At 35.1% G+C, this 15,728-nt stretch overlaps 1 pseudogene; it reads right to left on the bottom strand.

Annotated features, from left to right (window-relative positions):
• Positions 1 to 12,191: 12,191 nt before the first annotated feature.
• On the bottom strand, positions 12,192 to 12,347 carry LOC144238999 (large ribosomal subunit protein eL39-like; annotated as a pseudogene).
• Between the last annotated feature and the right edge of the window lie 3,381 nt (positions 12,348 to 15,728).

Raw genomic sequence — 15,728 nt, 5'->3', positions numbered from 1 at the left:
TCCAAAACAGGCTCCAGGCTCTGAGCTGTCAGCACAGAACCCAACACGGGGCTCAAACCCACGGACCATGAGATCATGACCTAAGCAGAAGTTTGACACTTAACTGACTGAGCCACCCAGGTGCCCCTCCACAAAAACATTCTTAAAACCAATAAATTCAGCAAAGTTGCATCAACATTCAGGAAATCAGTTTCATTCCTATACACTTACAATGATTAATGTAAATAGGAAGCTAAGAAAACAATCTCAGTTATTACAGCAGTATAAAAGATAAAATATTTAGAAATAACCAAGGAGGTAAAAGACTTGTACACTGAAAACTGGAAACATTGCTAAAAGAAATCAAGTAGATTTCTACAAATGAATGGAAGTAGATACAAATAAATGGAAAGACATCCCATGCTCAGACTGGAAGACAATGTTGTTAAAATATTCATACTACCCAAAGCAATCTATAGATTCAATGCAATCCCTATCAAAATTCCAATGGATTCTTTTTGCAGAAATGGTAAAAAATATCCTAAAATGTATATGGACTCTCAAGGACTTTTTATTTTTATTTTTTTAATATTTTTATTTATTTCTAGGAGAGAGAGAGAGAGACAGCGTGAGCAGGGGAGGGTCAGAGAGAGAAGGAGACGCAGACTCTGAAACAGGCTCCAGGTTCTGAGCTGGCAGTCAGCACAGAGCCCGACGCGGGGCTCGAACCCACGAACCGCGAGATCATGACCTAAGCGAAAGTCGGTCGCTTAACCGACTAAGCCACCCAGGCGCCCCAAGGACTTTTTAAATAGCCAAAAAAGTCTTGAGCAAGAACAATGTTGGAAATATAGACAGTTCAGAAATTCTTTCATATATGACCAGATGATGTTCAAAAAAGGAGAGAGAAGACTACACAATGGAGAACAGACAATCTTGTCACAAATGTTGCTGGTAAAACTATATAACCACATGCAAAAAGAATGATGTTGGACCCTTTCACCATACAGAAAAGTATCTAAAATTTGGGTTAAAGATTTAAATATAATACTAAATTTACTAAACTCCTAGAAGAAAGAAGAAAACAGTGGAACACTTCATGTCATTGGTCTTGGCAATGAATTCTGGAATATGACATTAAAAGTACAGGCTCTAAAAACAAAAGCAGACAAATAAGATTGCATCAAACTTAAAAAGTTCTGTACATATGAAGCAATAAACAGTGAAATCACCCACAGAAAAGGAGACAATAATTGCAAACAATATATACAGGAAAGGGTTAAATCTAGACCATATAATTCAACAAAACAAATAATCTGTTTTTAAAAAAAAATGGGTAAAGAACTTGAAGAGAAGTTTCTCCAAAGAAAGTATAAAAATGTATATTAATCACATGTAAAGCTGTCCAGCATCACTCATCATTGGGGAAATGCAAATCAAAACTGCAATGAGATGTCATCTCATACCCATAAGGATGAGCACTATAAAAAAACTCAGAAAACAATAAATTGATGAGGATGAAACATTTTGATATCTTGTGCTCTCTTGGTGGGTATATAAAGAGGTGCAGCCAATATAGAAAATAATATGAAGAATTCTCAGAAAATTAAAAATAGAATTGTCATATGATCCAGCAATCTCACTTGTGGGTATATATATATATCCAGAAGTACTCAAAGCAGGATCTTGAAGAGATATTTGCACACCTATATTTATCACAAAATTGTTCACAATATCCAAGAGATAGAAGCAATCCAAATGTCCATTAACAAAGTAATAGATAAAGAAAATGTGGTATATGCATAGAAGAGAAAATTACATAGACTTTATTTTATTTTTTAATTTTTTAATGTTTATTTACTTGAGAGAGAGAGAAGGAGAATGAGCATAAGTGGGAGAGGAACAGAGAGAGAGGGAGACACAGAAATACGAAGCAGACCCAGGCTCTGAGCTGTCAGCACAGAGCTGGATGAGGGGCTCAAACTCATGCATGAGCTGTGAGATCATGATCTGAGCTGAAATTGGACACTCACCTGACTGAGCTACCCAGGTACCCCTATATAGCCTTTAAAAAGTAAGCAATTCCATCACGCTACAATATGGATGAACCAGAAAGGCATTATTCCATGTAAAATAAGCTAGTCACAAAAGGACAAATATTCTTTGATTCCACTTACATTCTAAAACGTTTTTATCAATTTTAGAAGATTTGCCTATTTTCAGTTTTAGCTTTATCTAATAAATTTAGCCTTCTGAGACCCAAATCAGAACTTGCTATTTTAGACATTCTTGACATGTAGTCCAAAAATTCATTTTGTATAGGTACCACTCTTGATTGCATACACACAAGATAACACTTATTTTTCTCTGTGCTTTGGTAAGAAGGAATATATTAATTTTACTTAAATTTACCACTTAAAGACTCTGTTGTATTTTATACATTTACTTGAAAGTTAAACTTTATATGCCTACCCTAAATTTTGCAATTCTATTCAAATGCAAGTTTGAATGGCAGGTCAAGACAGCACTATATTTCACAGAATCTATGGATGTTCTAAACTTAACATAAAATATAGAATGAATGTAATTATTCCTTTTGGGGAGAGAATATATTACCTCCATTAGATTCCTAAACAGATTAATGATGAAAGGAAAAACATCCTCAAAAACCACTAATTTATAGCTTTGTTTTCAAAACCAATAATATCACTTCATCTACACTATCCAACTGCTAGACCATCAAATGTAATCAGGATTGGAAATTTATACTACTATAAATAACATAAACTGATACTTTTCATTGATACTGTCTATGTAACTTTTCTTAAGTCAAATTTCCATGTCATTTATATGGTTTCAAATTAATTGAAATAAGATATTGTGACAATCTTTTTATTCTGCTAATTTTCCTACTTTGCTTTCCTCAAATTGCAATATTTGCAATCCCTTGTAAAAATACGTACATTAGCAGATAACTGGAGGAAATTAAGGGAGGTTGCAAAGTCCATTCTGGGATTGATAAAGATTATTAAAAGTTCATTTAAAGAGGAAAAAGAAGGGATGCCAGGGTTGGCTCAGACAGTTAAACCCCCAACTCTTGATCCTCATTTTCGGCTGAGGATTTCATCCTCATCTCATGGTCCTGAGATAAAGCTCTGTGCTCAGCGGGGTTCTTTCTCTTCCTCTGCTCCTCCCCTGCTTGTGCACTCTCTGTCTCGCTCACAAAATAAATAGTTTTTTTTTAAATAATGAGGAAAAAGAAAATTTTATAAAAGAGTGAAAAGAGCCTCTGTGTTCTCAGAGGAGGAGGAGGTGGTACAAATCTGGGTCTTTCTCTGCACTGCTAACTCTTGCTTTTATACCTCCTACTGTCATTTGCAGAGTATTTGCCCCTGAAATACGAAATCCATGAGGGATGATGTTGATAGCACTGAACACACAAGTGGATTTTTAACCTACGGCGAGCATTCAAATAAAAAACAGATGGCAACTTCTTAGAAACTAAGTACATTCCTCCGGAGGTAAAGTGGAATGTTAAAGCATTTTAACATTGCACTGGAGCAGATAATTAAGGTAATTATGACTCTTCAAAGATATAAGGAAAAAGGTCTCAGCCAACTTCCTTCTTTAAGACTTCAAATTGTAAAGGTTATCAAATTCTATGGGGAACTTGAACAAAGTAATCATTTTATAAAATGCAGCAATATTTATAATGGTAGCATGTGAAAATGGTTTGTCTATTTCAGTATTATGTTCAAATATGAATTATGTAATTAAGAAAGTAAAATCAGGTTGACTACTCATCAAAACTGATTAAGTTTCATAAAATATGAAAAGTTGTCAAGCTAGTTTAGAGAAACCAAGGAACAAGTGTGCATATATACACACACACCACACACACACACATATACCATATAAGCAGAAATAGTAAGTGGTTTGATTTTAGAATATTTTAACCATACCGGTGTGTCATAGCTGTACAAACAATCTCAGCAATATTACTATATTTTGAGTGATTTTCATTTTACCTATTTTAATTATGTCTCCAAATAAGCAGTTTTTTAAGTTACATATTGTGGGGGTGCCTGGGTGGCTCAGTTGGTTAACCATCTGACATCAGCTCAGGTCATGACCTCACAATTCGTGGGTTGGAGCCAGGTGTCAGCTCAGAGCCTGGAACCTGCTTCCGATTCTGTGTCTCCCTCTCTCTCTCTCTGCCCCTCCCCTGCTCATACTTTCTCTCTCTCCCCACCTCTCTCAAAAATAAACATTTAAAAAAATCTTAAAAAAATAAAGTACCATATTGTAGAGCAACGATAATGGCTTAATTAAGCAATATGTATAGCTTATATAAAAAACCTTTGAAACAAAATAGAGATGTCAAAATACATATATAAATATACAGATAAATACCTTATCCTTTACTGTCTAACTTCTCTATATTTTTCAACCCTTCTCATCCCATTAGTATATATTACACATTTATAATGGGTCCTATCAGTTCTTGGGCTTTTTTTTTTTAAACTCTCAATAATGATTCTCTGCATCTATTCTTGGTCTTTTCAGGGCAACTTCCTTTGTATATATCAATAGCCTTTGGAACTAAGCACCATACTGTACTGCTCTCCCTAGTATATAAAAAAAAACTAAACTAAAACAAACAAAAAAACACATCAAAGTTAAGAACACTGCCAAGTAATAATTTACTTATTGAGCCAGTATTCAGACTTATTGATGTCTGAAGGTAAAGGGGATCATTAAAGGGCACAGGAGATATTTATGGCAAAATAACCAGAGTTCTTGACTCAATTTGATTTAGAAATGTATATGTATTCTTAACAGGCCATGTATATTGCTTGATGAATCTAGAAGAATTTTTTGAGTATTCCCTTGATATACTGTAGATCCTGTTGTTTGTTCATTGGCTTGTCATAGAAGCACAATTTTGAGACTAGCTATTACCGATTTAACTGATTTTTACATATGTCCTTGCACTGTATCATAATGTCTTTAGGGCAATACCTACACTGTGGTATAATCCTCACCCTCTGACTAGATTACCTGGATTTATTATATGTAGTTGTCTTCTCAGACTCCTGTAGCAATTTTGTAAAGAACAGACCTAAGAGCGTGTGCATTCTCATCCCCATTAACCACAAATCAAATCACTATTTCCTGCTACTACTATAACAAATTACCACATACTTAGTGACTTAACACATTTTTATTTTCTGATAGTTCTGGATGTCAGAGTCTGAAAATTGGTCTTACAGGATTAAAATTAAGGTGTCGGCAGGGCTGGTTACTTATGAGTACCCCACGAAAGAAGCCATTCCTTGCTGCCTGCAGACTCGAGGATGCAGACATTCCTTGGCTTTATGCCCACGTTACTCCAATCCATTCTTCCATCATTAGATTATGTTGTCCTCACTCTGACCTATTGCCTTTCCCTTATTGAGGATCCTTGTGATCACATTAGGCCCACTTAGAAAATCTACTTTAATTTCCCCAGTTCAAAAATCATTGATCATATTGCAGAGTCTGTTTTATTTACCATGTAAAGTGATCTATTCACACATTTCAGAAGTTAGGACATAGACATATTTGGGAATTCATTATTCAGTCTAATACACACTATTCCAAAAACTACTATTTTTATCTCAAAATACAAGAAAATATGCTGCCAGTCACTGAGTCAATTTCATGAAAGAGATTACGAACTCCAAGGAGTAAAGACCCTGAAGTATATTATCCAGTTCCCTAACCATTATTTATTCTCATTAAGACAATGTTATTAAAGAGTAGGTTATGTATAGCTCTTGAGTTTTTACATGCTTCTTTATTCTCCTCAAGTCACTTTTTGCTTACCTGCTAAAATTAGAAATTTATTTTTAAATACCCTTGTTATTGAAATAGAAGTAGTGTGTGATCTTGATTAACATGAATGGTAATACAGTATGTAAAGTATTTATAATATACAATTATAATATATAAATAGTGAAATTATATATTTAAACAAGAGACTTTTTAAAAGTTTTTTTAACGTTTATTTATTTATGAGAGATAGACCCAATGAGTAGAGGAGGGTAGAGAATGAGGGAGACACAGAATCCAAAGCAGGCTCCAATCTCTGAGCTGTCACCCCATAGCCTGATGTGGGGCTCGAACTCACGAACCGCAAGATCATGACCTAAGCTGAAGTTGGTTACTTAACCAACTGAGCCACCCAGGTGCTCCTAAACAAGAGACTTCTATCCATTTTATTGGAAGGAAGGGAAGAACAGAAATGTTTTAAGCAATAAAAATAGAAGGAAGGGAAGCCCCACACCCTTCCTTACAAGTTGGAAATATAAGACTAAATACAGATTTTACAGATGTTTTCCCTCAATTTATCTCATGGGTAAGTTTGTTGCCAGTCAGTTGAGTGGAGTCAAATGAAGCCCTGGGCACACAGGGTCCTTTACCTGACAGAACCACACACAGGTAACTATACTTCGTGCGATTTATAAGATTTTGAATATTGGTGTCTTTTAACTGTTCAGACTTCATTTGAAGAAGGTGATCCTCTGGAGATATATGTACAGCTATACATAGTGAGACATAATGTGCAGAGAGCCTCCTGAAGCCTGCCATGGAAGATAGGGAGAGAGCTCAGGTAAATTCTCTTTCACTTGCAAATTCCAAATTTGAAATCTACAAGTTGTGAGGTAGTCTGTTGGTCAGCAAATCATTGCTGAGAAGACCAAGAGAAAAAATTCTCTTTTTTTAACGTTTACTTATTTTTGAGAGAGAGAGAGAGAGAGAGAGAACACAAACGGGGGAGGTGCAGAGAGAGGAAGACACAGGATCCGAAGCAGGGTCCAGGCTCTGAGCTGTCATCACAAAGCCCCACAGGGGGCTAGAATCCATGAACTGTGATATCATGACTGAGCCAAAGTCAGATGCTTAACTAACTGAGCCCCAGGCATCCTCAAATTAGAACATTCTAAGTGTTGATATAGCAGGAATCTTGCACAGAGTAGTGACACCGAGGCTTTTCTTTCCAGGAAGCAACTTTATTCCTGTTGGCACTGCTCAGTTGGGTTTGTACTCAAAGAACTAAGCCCTGAATGCCACGTGGCATAGTTTGTTTGTTTTTTTTATAGATTTTTTACTTCTTTGTCTCCTATATATGGTAACACACAAACCTGTAGTCTGATTAAGTGGTCTCATGTTACAAGATCATGAGGGATGTTGTCACATACACATATAGCCAGGCCCCCTTGATGTTTTTTTTTCTCTTTCTTTCCTTGGGGAGGGGACCTTACCACAATGATTGAATCACTACTTCAGCAAAACCATCTAACTCTGTCCCTAGGTTAAATGTAAAAGAAACAAATAGGATAGGATTTAATGTTTAAAGTGAAACCAACCTATTATTACATAACAGATGCATTTGAATGGCTAGTTTTTCAGTATAAATTGGCCCCCTTTTTATGTGAATGTGACTGGAAAACAGAATTCTTTTATTGAGATCAGAAGAGCTGTCATTAAAGGGTGCCTGGGTAGTTCAGCTGGTTAAGCATTGACTTCAGCTCAGGTCATGATCTCACAGTTCATGAGTTCGAGCCCTGTGTGGGGTTCTCTGCTGACAGCTCAGACCCTGGGGCCTGCTTTGGATTCTATATCTCCCTCTTTCTCTGCCCTTCCTCCATTCTCTCTCCTTCTTTCTCTTTCTCTGTGCATCTCTGTCTCTCTCTCTCAAAAATAAACATTTAAAAAAATTAAAAAGAGTTGTCATTAAACTTTGGTTTACTGCCATAATCTTCCATTTTCCTCAATGTTTAAATATCAGTCTCTGCATCCTGTTTTTGTATGACTCTTAGCTTCATAGTTTTTTAGCTAAGGACTGCAACTATACTTAAGGACAGCTGCTTCAAAGGTGCTTATCAATATGTCAAAATATAGTAAAAAATGGAAAAACCCTAAGATACAATTAACTAGACAGTAATCATAACTCTGTATGGATAAGACTACTGCCTATATGCAAAGGAAGACAAATCCCAAATTTAATAAACAATAACTAAAACATAAATGAGAAAGCTTTATAAACTATAAAATGTATATATATATGTATGTATGTATATGTATATATGTATATGTGGAATTTATTTTTACTTCTACCTAATAGTTTGGTTGGGAAGACAATGTTTATCCCCATTTCCTTAACAAATGTATTTTGAGAAATTGCTATGGTCTATGCACTATGCTAGGTAGAGAGGAAGCAAATATCAATAAGAGCAGCAATAAAACTCCTCTAAGAAAATTAATTTTTAATGAAAGAGCAGACATTTAAACACAAATTTAAAATGCAACATTGGGTTTAATGACTATGTACTCTCTTCCTGTTGCCTCTTAGGTAAATCTCTCTTCCTAAAAAAAATGACTGAAAACTATGAACACTGATAAAAGAAATTACAGAAGACACAAACAAATGGAAAGATATTCCATGGTCATGGATTCAAGACTTACGATTGCTAAAATGTCCATATTCATTTCTAAAGCAATTCAATGTCCAAAACAAATTCAGTGTAATCCCTATCAAAATACCAACAGCTTTATTTTTAATAAAACTAGAACAAAAATTCCTAAAATTTGCATGGAACCACAGAAGACCTTGAATAGCTAAAGCAGTCCTTAGGAATAACAAAGCTGGAGGTATCACAATCCCAGACCTCAAGATATACTATAAAGCTGTAGTAATCAGAACAGTATGCAACTAGCACACAAACAGATACATCAGTGGAAGAGAATAGAGAACACAGAAATTAACCCACAATTACATGGTCATTAACCGATGACAAAAGAGGCAGACATAATGCAGTGGAGAAAAGACTATCTTTTCAATAAATGGTGATGGGAAAACTGGACGACACCTACATGTAAAAGAACAAAACTGGACCACTTTTATACCACACAAAAAAATAAACTCAAAATTCATTAATAATAAGTGTTAGACCTGAAACCATAAAACTCATAGAAGATAACACAGGCAGTAATTTCTCTGACATTAGCCGTAGTGATGTTGTTCTAGATATGTGTCTAATGGCAAGGGAAACAAAAGCAAAAATAAACTGTTGGGACTAGATCAAAATAAAAAGCTTTCAACAGCAACGGAAACTACCAACAAAAAAAAAAGACAACCTACCAAAAAGGAGAAGATATTTGCAAAGGATAAATCTGATAAAGCGTTAATGTCCACTGTATGGAAAAAATTTATACATCAAAAGACACTAACCTGATTAAAAAATGGGCAGAGGAACTTAATAGACATTTTTCTAAGGAGATATACAGATGGCCAACAGACACATAAAAAGGTGCTCGATATCACCAAAAATCAGGGAAATGCAAATCAAAACCACAATGATATATCACCTCACACCTGTTAGAATGGCTAAAATCAAAATGACAAAGAAATAAGTGTTGGTGAGGATGTGGAGAAAAAGAACCCTTGTGCATTATTGGTGGGAATGTAAATGGGTACAGTCACTGTAGAAAACAGTATGGAATTTCCTCAAAAAATTAAAACTAGAAATATCATTGGATCCAGTAACGCCACTACTGGAAATTTACCCAAAGAAAATAAAAATACTAATTCAAAAAGATATATGTGCCCCATGTTTGTTGCAGCATTTTAGAATAGCCAAGATATGGAAGCAACCTAAATGTTTATTGATGAAGATGTGTGTGTACACACAGAGACACACAATGGAATATTATACAGCCATAAAAAGGATGAGATTGTGCCTTTTGCAACAACATGGATGGACCTAGAGGGTATAATGCTAAGTGAAATAAGTCAGACTGAGAAAGACAAATACCATATGATTCCACTCATTAGTGGAATAAAAGAAATGAAAATGAGAAGAATGATACCTATAAATACAGAGAACTGATGGTTTCCAGAAGGGAGGGGTTTGGGAGGTTGGGCAAAATGAGTGAAGGGGAGAGGGAGGTACAGGCTTTCAGTTATGGAATGATTGAGTCATTGGAAGAAAAGGTACAGCATGAGGAATACAGGCAATTCTACTGGAAAAGCAATGTAATGGGACAGACGGTAGGTACACTTGTGGTGAACACAGCATAATATACAAGCTTGTCAAAAACTAAGTTGTACACATGAAGCAAACAGAGCATTGTTCATCAACTATATGCAAATTAAAAACATCAACTGAAATAGTAATTTTTAATTTGTCTTGCAATTTAAAATAACTTCAAACTTTTTAACCTGATCCTCACTATAGTCATGTAATATATCTACTATAGTTATTTTTTAAGTAGGCTTCATGCCCAGTGTGGAACCCAAAATGGGGCTTGAACTCATGGAGATCAAGACCTGAGCTGAGACCAGGAGTCAGATGCTTAACCAACTCCGCCGCCCAGGTGCCCCTCTACCATCGTTATTATTCCTTTAATTGTATAGATTAAATAAATCATCTTCAGAAAAAGTGGTCGTTTGCTAAAAGTTGGTAGCAGAGCAAAGTAAAATTCTATTAGTTCATTATTCTTGCCAAACAAATGTGTGGATATAAGTAATATGTTAGGTTTCTAGAGCTTCCAGATAAACTTCAGGATTTCTATTCTTGTAGTTATGGTTGTTTCATGGAGGGGTGGGGTGATGGTGGGGATGAAGTCTCTTTTTATATATTACATAGAAATCAGAATAGCATTCAAATACTCATTTAATAATAATTATATTCTAATGCAAACCTAGTATCTAAATATGTAATAAAGAACAGAATATATTACTCTTTTGAGAGAAATGCCCATGATGAAAATGAAATGGTTTTGTACATAAATATTTAAGTCCAGAGCCAGTGAGTTAATTTAAAAAAAAAAAAATCCAACAAAGTATTGGATTGTTTTACTTCATTATCAAATTGGTACACATAGTGCATGAAATAGTGAAACAAAGAACATTTAGATGGATACACAAAACAACTTAATTAAGGAAGCATGAAGCATGACAATGGGGAGAAATATAAATTAAAAATTATAATAAGCCTGGGGCGCCTGGGTGGCTTAGTCGGTTAAGCGTCCGACTTTCACTTAGGTCATGATCTCGCGGTTCGTGGGTTCGAGCCCCGCGCCGGGCTCTGTGCTGACTGCCAGCTCAGAGCCTGGATCCTGTTTCAGTCTGTGACTCCCTCTCTCTCTGACTCTCCCCTGGTCACGCTGTCTCTCTCTCTCTCTCCTAGAAATAAATAAAAATATTTTTTAAAAAAATTGTAATAAGCCTAACAATATGTCATTTTAAATAATGCTGGCAGCTTGATTAATGTTAAGTATATCAAAAAGTCTATATCATAATAAAAAAAAAACTTGGTATTGTCTCTTATCCCATCTATTAACTAGAAAATTTTGTGTGTGTATAATTGTTTTCTTGTTTGCTGTTTTGAGAGCACACTCAAATTATTTCTCTTCATAATTTTATTTTATGGCTCATTTAGATATGATTTTTAAGAAGATTTGAAGTGAAGCTCTACTATTTTTCTTTCTATCCTCATTCAAAAAAATCAGAATTTCTAGGGAGTCATAGAACTTTACAAGTCATTACCACAGGGAGTCACTGGTATAGATAAACAAATAGTGTGACTTTTTAAAGAATTAGTATGGGGAAAGAATTTTACAAGTATTACTCTAATTGATAGACATCTTTCCTCATTATTCAAAGACTCTGTAATTGCCAATTTGCCCACTACTGCCATTTATTTGTAACTCCAAAATCAATAATTCTAATGCTTTTGTGGTCATCTTGGATGTGCCAGAATGGCAAAGAATTTGAGTTACCAGATGCACATGTTTCAGCTGAGGTCCAACATGGGGAAGTGCTGCTGGCTTCTTTCACTTCTCATAAAAAGTACCGAGTGCGTGGTAGAGGTGTGCAGTGTACTGCAAAAAGTGCCAGCTGTGCTGCTTGCCCAGGGTTTGAATCTCTACTCAGATATTTCGTTCATCATAACACTAGAATAAGTTAATTTTTTCCTTTCAAACAAAAGGTCTCACGTATTATTGAGCCAACCTACTTGTACAGAAGGATAGCCACAAAGAAAAATCATTTCCCCTATACACATGTCTATTGTTCAGGTGGTGGCGGTGTTTACAGAGTGATAGGATACCAGCACGTGACCTTCGTGTAGCATAAGTTTATGTGCCATCCGATGTACAAGCCCTTATAGACCCAGCTTGGTTCTTCTCCAATGTCTCTTCTTGGAGGCATACCTGATTTTATTACAAGTTTTCATCTGAATCTAGTAGGGAATGGGATAATTCTGCTTTTGTTTCTTGGCCAAGAATTACTTAATCCTGAAAGTCTTGTAAGAAGACATGGTGAAGAACAGTCAATCCTACACACGATGGCAGAGCAAAGGAGAGAACTAAGTAATTCTTGATATTGGCTTTTTTTACTACGTAATTTGTTCTTGGTGTGTGTGTGTGTGTGTGTGTGTGTGTGTGTGTGTGTGTGTGTGTGTGTTTATGCTCCTTTCTGGAAACAATAGAGATTAATTCAGAGATCAAGAAAATGTATTTTGGTATTAAAGGATAAACTACAACTTGATATGCTGGAGAACTTTTTAAGAAGATATATCTAAGTTTAGATTATTTTATTTTGGACAACTCAATTTACTAAACATTTTCATTAATAAAATCAAGTGCTATAAACATTCAGCACAAACCTCTAGATATTTCCTTTTTCATCTAAACCTTATACTGAAGGTCTTTCTTATGTGGAGACTATTTTTCTTATAGAGAACTGTTCAGAAAACTCCATCATATATAAAGGATGAATTAAAGTTTATTAATCAAAATATAAAACTATTTCATTTTTTCCAATGATACTGGAATCATCACTGATGAAATGAAATAGATATTTTGAAACCTTTCCTTACTATGCATAAAATATTTCTTTGCTGTTGCAATAATTTGGTCTTAGTTTAAAATGTTTTTGTTTACTGAATGACTAATGCCAATTGTGAAGTTATAAAGATATAAACTAATAAAGTAATAAAATCATAAACTCTAAATTTATACTCCATATTGACTGTAGCACCAGAACTTACTATGTACCTGTAGACGAAATGTTTTACTTTTTTATGTCACTTTCCTTATCTGTAATATTAGGATAAGCAGACTCTACTTTTTAGAAGTGTGGTTAATTAAATGTGTTTGTTAGTACATATAGAGTGCTTAGACAGTCATGTAATCAAAGATAATTCACTAATACATCCAACTTCCAGAACATGGGAAGAAAGAAGTACACAGAACTTGCTCTTATTCCATTGGCCATCTAACTGATTTGCTATCAAGGCAAAAAATCTGTAGCATTTATTCCTGAAAGTTATAACCCTAGACAACATTTATTAATTTTATTACCATCAAGAAAGGAATAATTGAGGACAACCAGAAATTTTTGGAACCTTAAGTTTTCAACATATCTTAGCTACTGTGTAGAACAGAGTCTAAGTTCATGTCAGTGCTACCACCTCACCTTCTCCCGCGATCCATGACCTTCTGCAATCTCCTTCTCTTCATATGGGCAGAACAGAGGACTTGTTTCTAACAAATAGAATATAGCAGGGGTGGAATGTCACTCCCATGACGGCATCATCTAGTACTGTAACTTCTGTCATTTCTGAAAGATTGTTTTCCGTGCTGGCTTTCATGAAACAAATTGTTATACTGTGAAGTGACTATTGGGAGGCAAGGGGCTAAGAGTAACCGCTGAACAAAAGCTACAAAAGAACTGAAACCCTTGGTCCAACAACCCACAAGAAAAGGAATATCTGTAATAACCATGAGTGAACTTATTGGGATCGGATCCTTCCCACATTGAGTCTTCAGGTGACATAGCCCTAGTTAACACCTTTGTGAAGGAAGACACCTTGAGCAGAGAACCCAGTTAAGTCATGCCCAGAGTTCTTACCCATAGAATTCCTGAGGTCATAACATGTTCTTGTAAGCCACCAATGTTGTGGTGATTTGCTATCCAGTAATAGAAAACTAACAGCAAGGGGCACCTATGTGGCTCAGTCCATTAAGTGTCTGACTTTGGCTCAGGTCATGATCTTGCAATTCTTGAGCTCTAGTCCTGAGTCAGGCTCTGTGCTGACAGCTGCGAGTCTGGAGCTTTAGATTCTTTGTCTGCCTCTCTCTCTGCCCCTCCCCCACTCACACACACTCTCAAAAGTTAATAAAGATTAATAAAAATTTTTTAATTAAAAAAGAAAACTAATAGCATTATATCTTATTATTATTGAGCAAAAACCATTTATAAGTCTTTTAATTTAGTGAAAGAAGGAAGAAAATGAAAGAAAGCAGGGGGGAAAAAGGAGTAGATGCATTCATATGTATTAAGTCAATTTTAATGATATTTAAAACTATTTCCAAAGTGCCTTACTTTAATTCAAAGATTGCTCTTACTTTGACAAAATTACAAGTCTTTACATTTTACTTTTGGACCTAGGTTTTAAACAAAGACATGAGAGAGTTAGCTTAAATTTCCTTTAATGTGTCTTTTAACTTAGAGATACCAAGAAAATATCTTTCCCTAACTTATTGCCAGGGAAGCCCTTAGACATTTTCCCTTTCTTCTTTTCTAAAATCAACCTTCCCTTTTTTGGTTTTCTGATTTTTTAAAATTCTGAATATAGTAGGCTTAAAAACTTGAACTATATATCAAAGGATTTTTTTAAATTTTTGTTTCATCCATTATGAATTGGAAGTCTCCCTTATAATGAGAATTTCTGTTTATTTATTCAGAATAAGACGTTAAGTGGTTTGCAAATAGCATTGAATCCTGGAAATGGCAAATACAAAGAAAAATTGTCTGAAAGGAAAGTAGACTATTTAGACTTTGTTCAAGTATAATCAAAGTGAAGATGCTTCTCTCTGGTGCCAAGATAGTAAAAAAAAAAAAAAAGTCCATTATTTGGTGAATAAGAGATAGAGCTTTTGATACAATACAATCATAGGAAAATTGTTTCAGAGATGGTGTTGGAGAAGTAATGGATTTTGAAACAATGTAATCACAGCAAAAGGAATTTCAGGTCCTTGGGCATAAAGATTTTATGAATAGTCTTACCTAACTTTAATAAAATTATAAGTTTTAAGCAGAAGTGAAAAATGTTGTATAAGTAATTGAAAATTTTATCTATCCTTCACTGATGACTATAAAGTCCTTATGATCTGAAAACCATATCTTTACTCCTCAAACCATGGACTTATAGCTTTTTAATTGTAAAATCACAAGGCACTGATCTTCCTTGAGTTATGATGGAGTTTTGTCCTGATATACTGAATGTAAGTTGAAAATACCCAAGTCAAAAATGTGCTTAATACACCTAATCTACCTAATATCCTGGCTTAGCAAAACCTCCCTTAAATGTGCTCAAAAAAGGACATTGGCCTACAATTGGGCAAAACCATCTAACACAGAGACTATTTTCTAATAAAATGTTGAGTATCTCATGTCATTCTTTGAACACTGTACTGAATGTGAAAACCAGAATGGTTGGATAAGTACAGAATGATTGTCAGCTTACTTACCCTTGTGATGGCGTGGCTGACTGGGAACCTCGTCACACTCCCATGGCCCAGCATCATGAGAGAGGGCTGTGAACCACTGGACTCGCCCGAGGAAAAGATCAAAATTCAAAGTACTTTGCTACTGAATGGGTATTGCTTTCACACCATTGCAAAGCAGAAAAATC

The sequence above is a fragment of the Crocuta crocuta genome, unplaced genomic scaffold (assembly GCF_008692635.1).
Source record: "Crocuta crocuta isolate KB4526 unplaced genomic scaffold, BGI_CrCroc_1.0 scaffold479, whole genome shotgun sequence".
In the NCBI taxonomy this organism is placed as follows: Eukaryota; Metazoa; Chordata; class Mammalia; order Carnivora; family Hyaenidae; genus Crocuta; species Crocuta crocuta.
Note: the sequence above shows the minus strand (reverse complement) of the source record. Positions and strands in the feature narration are given on the sequence as shown.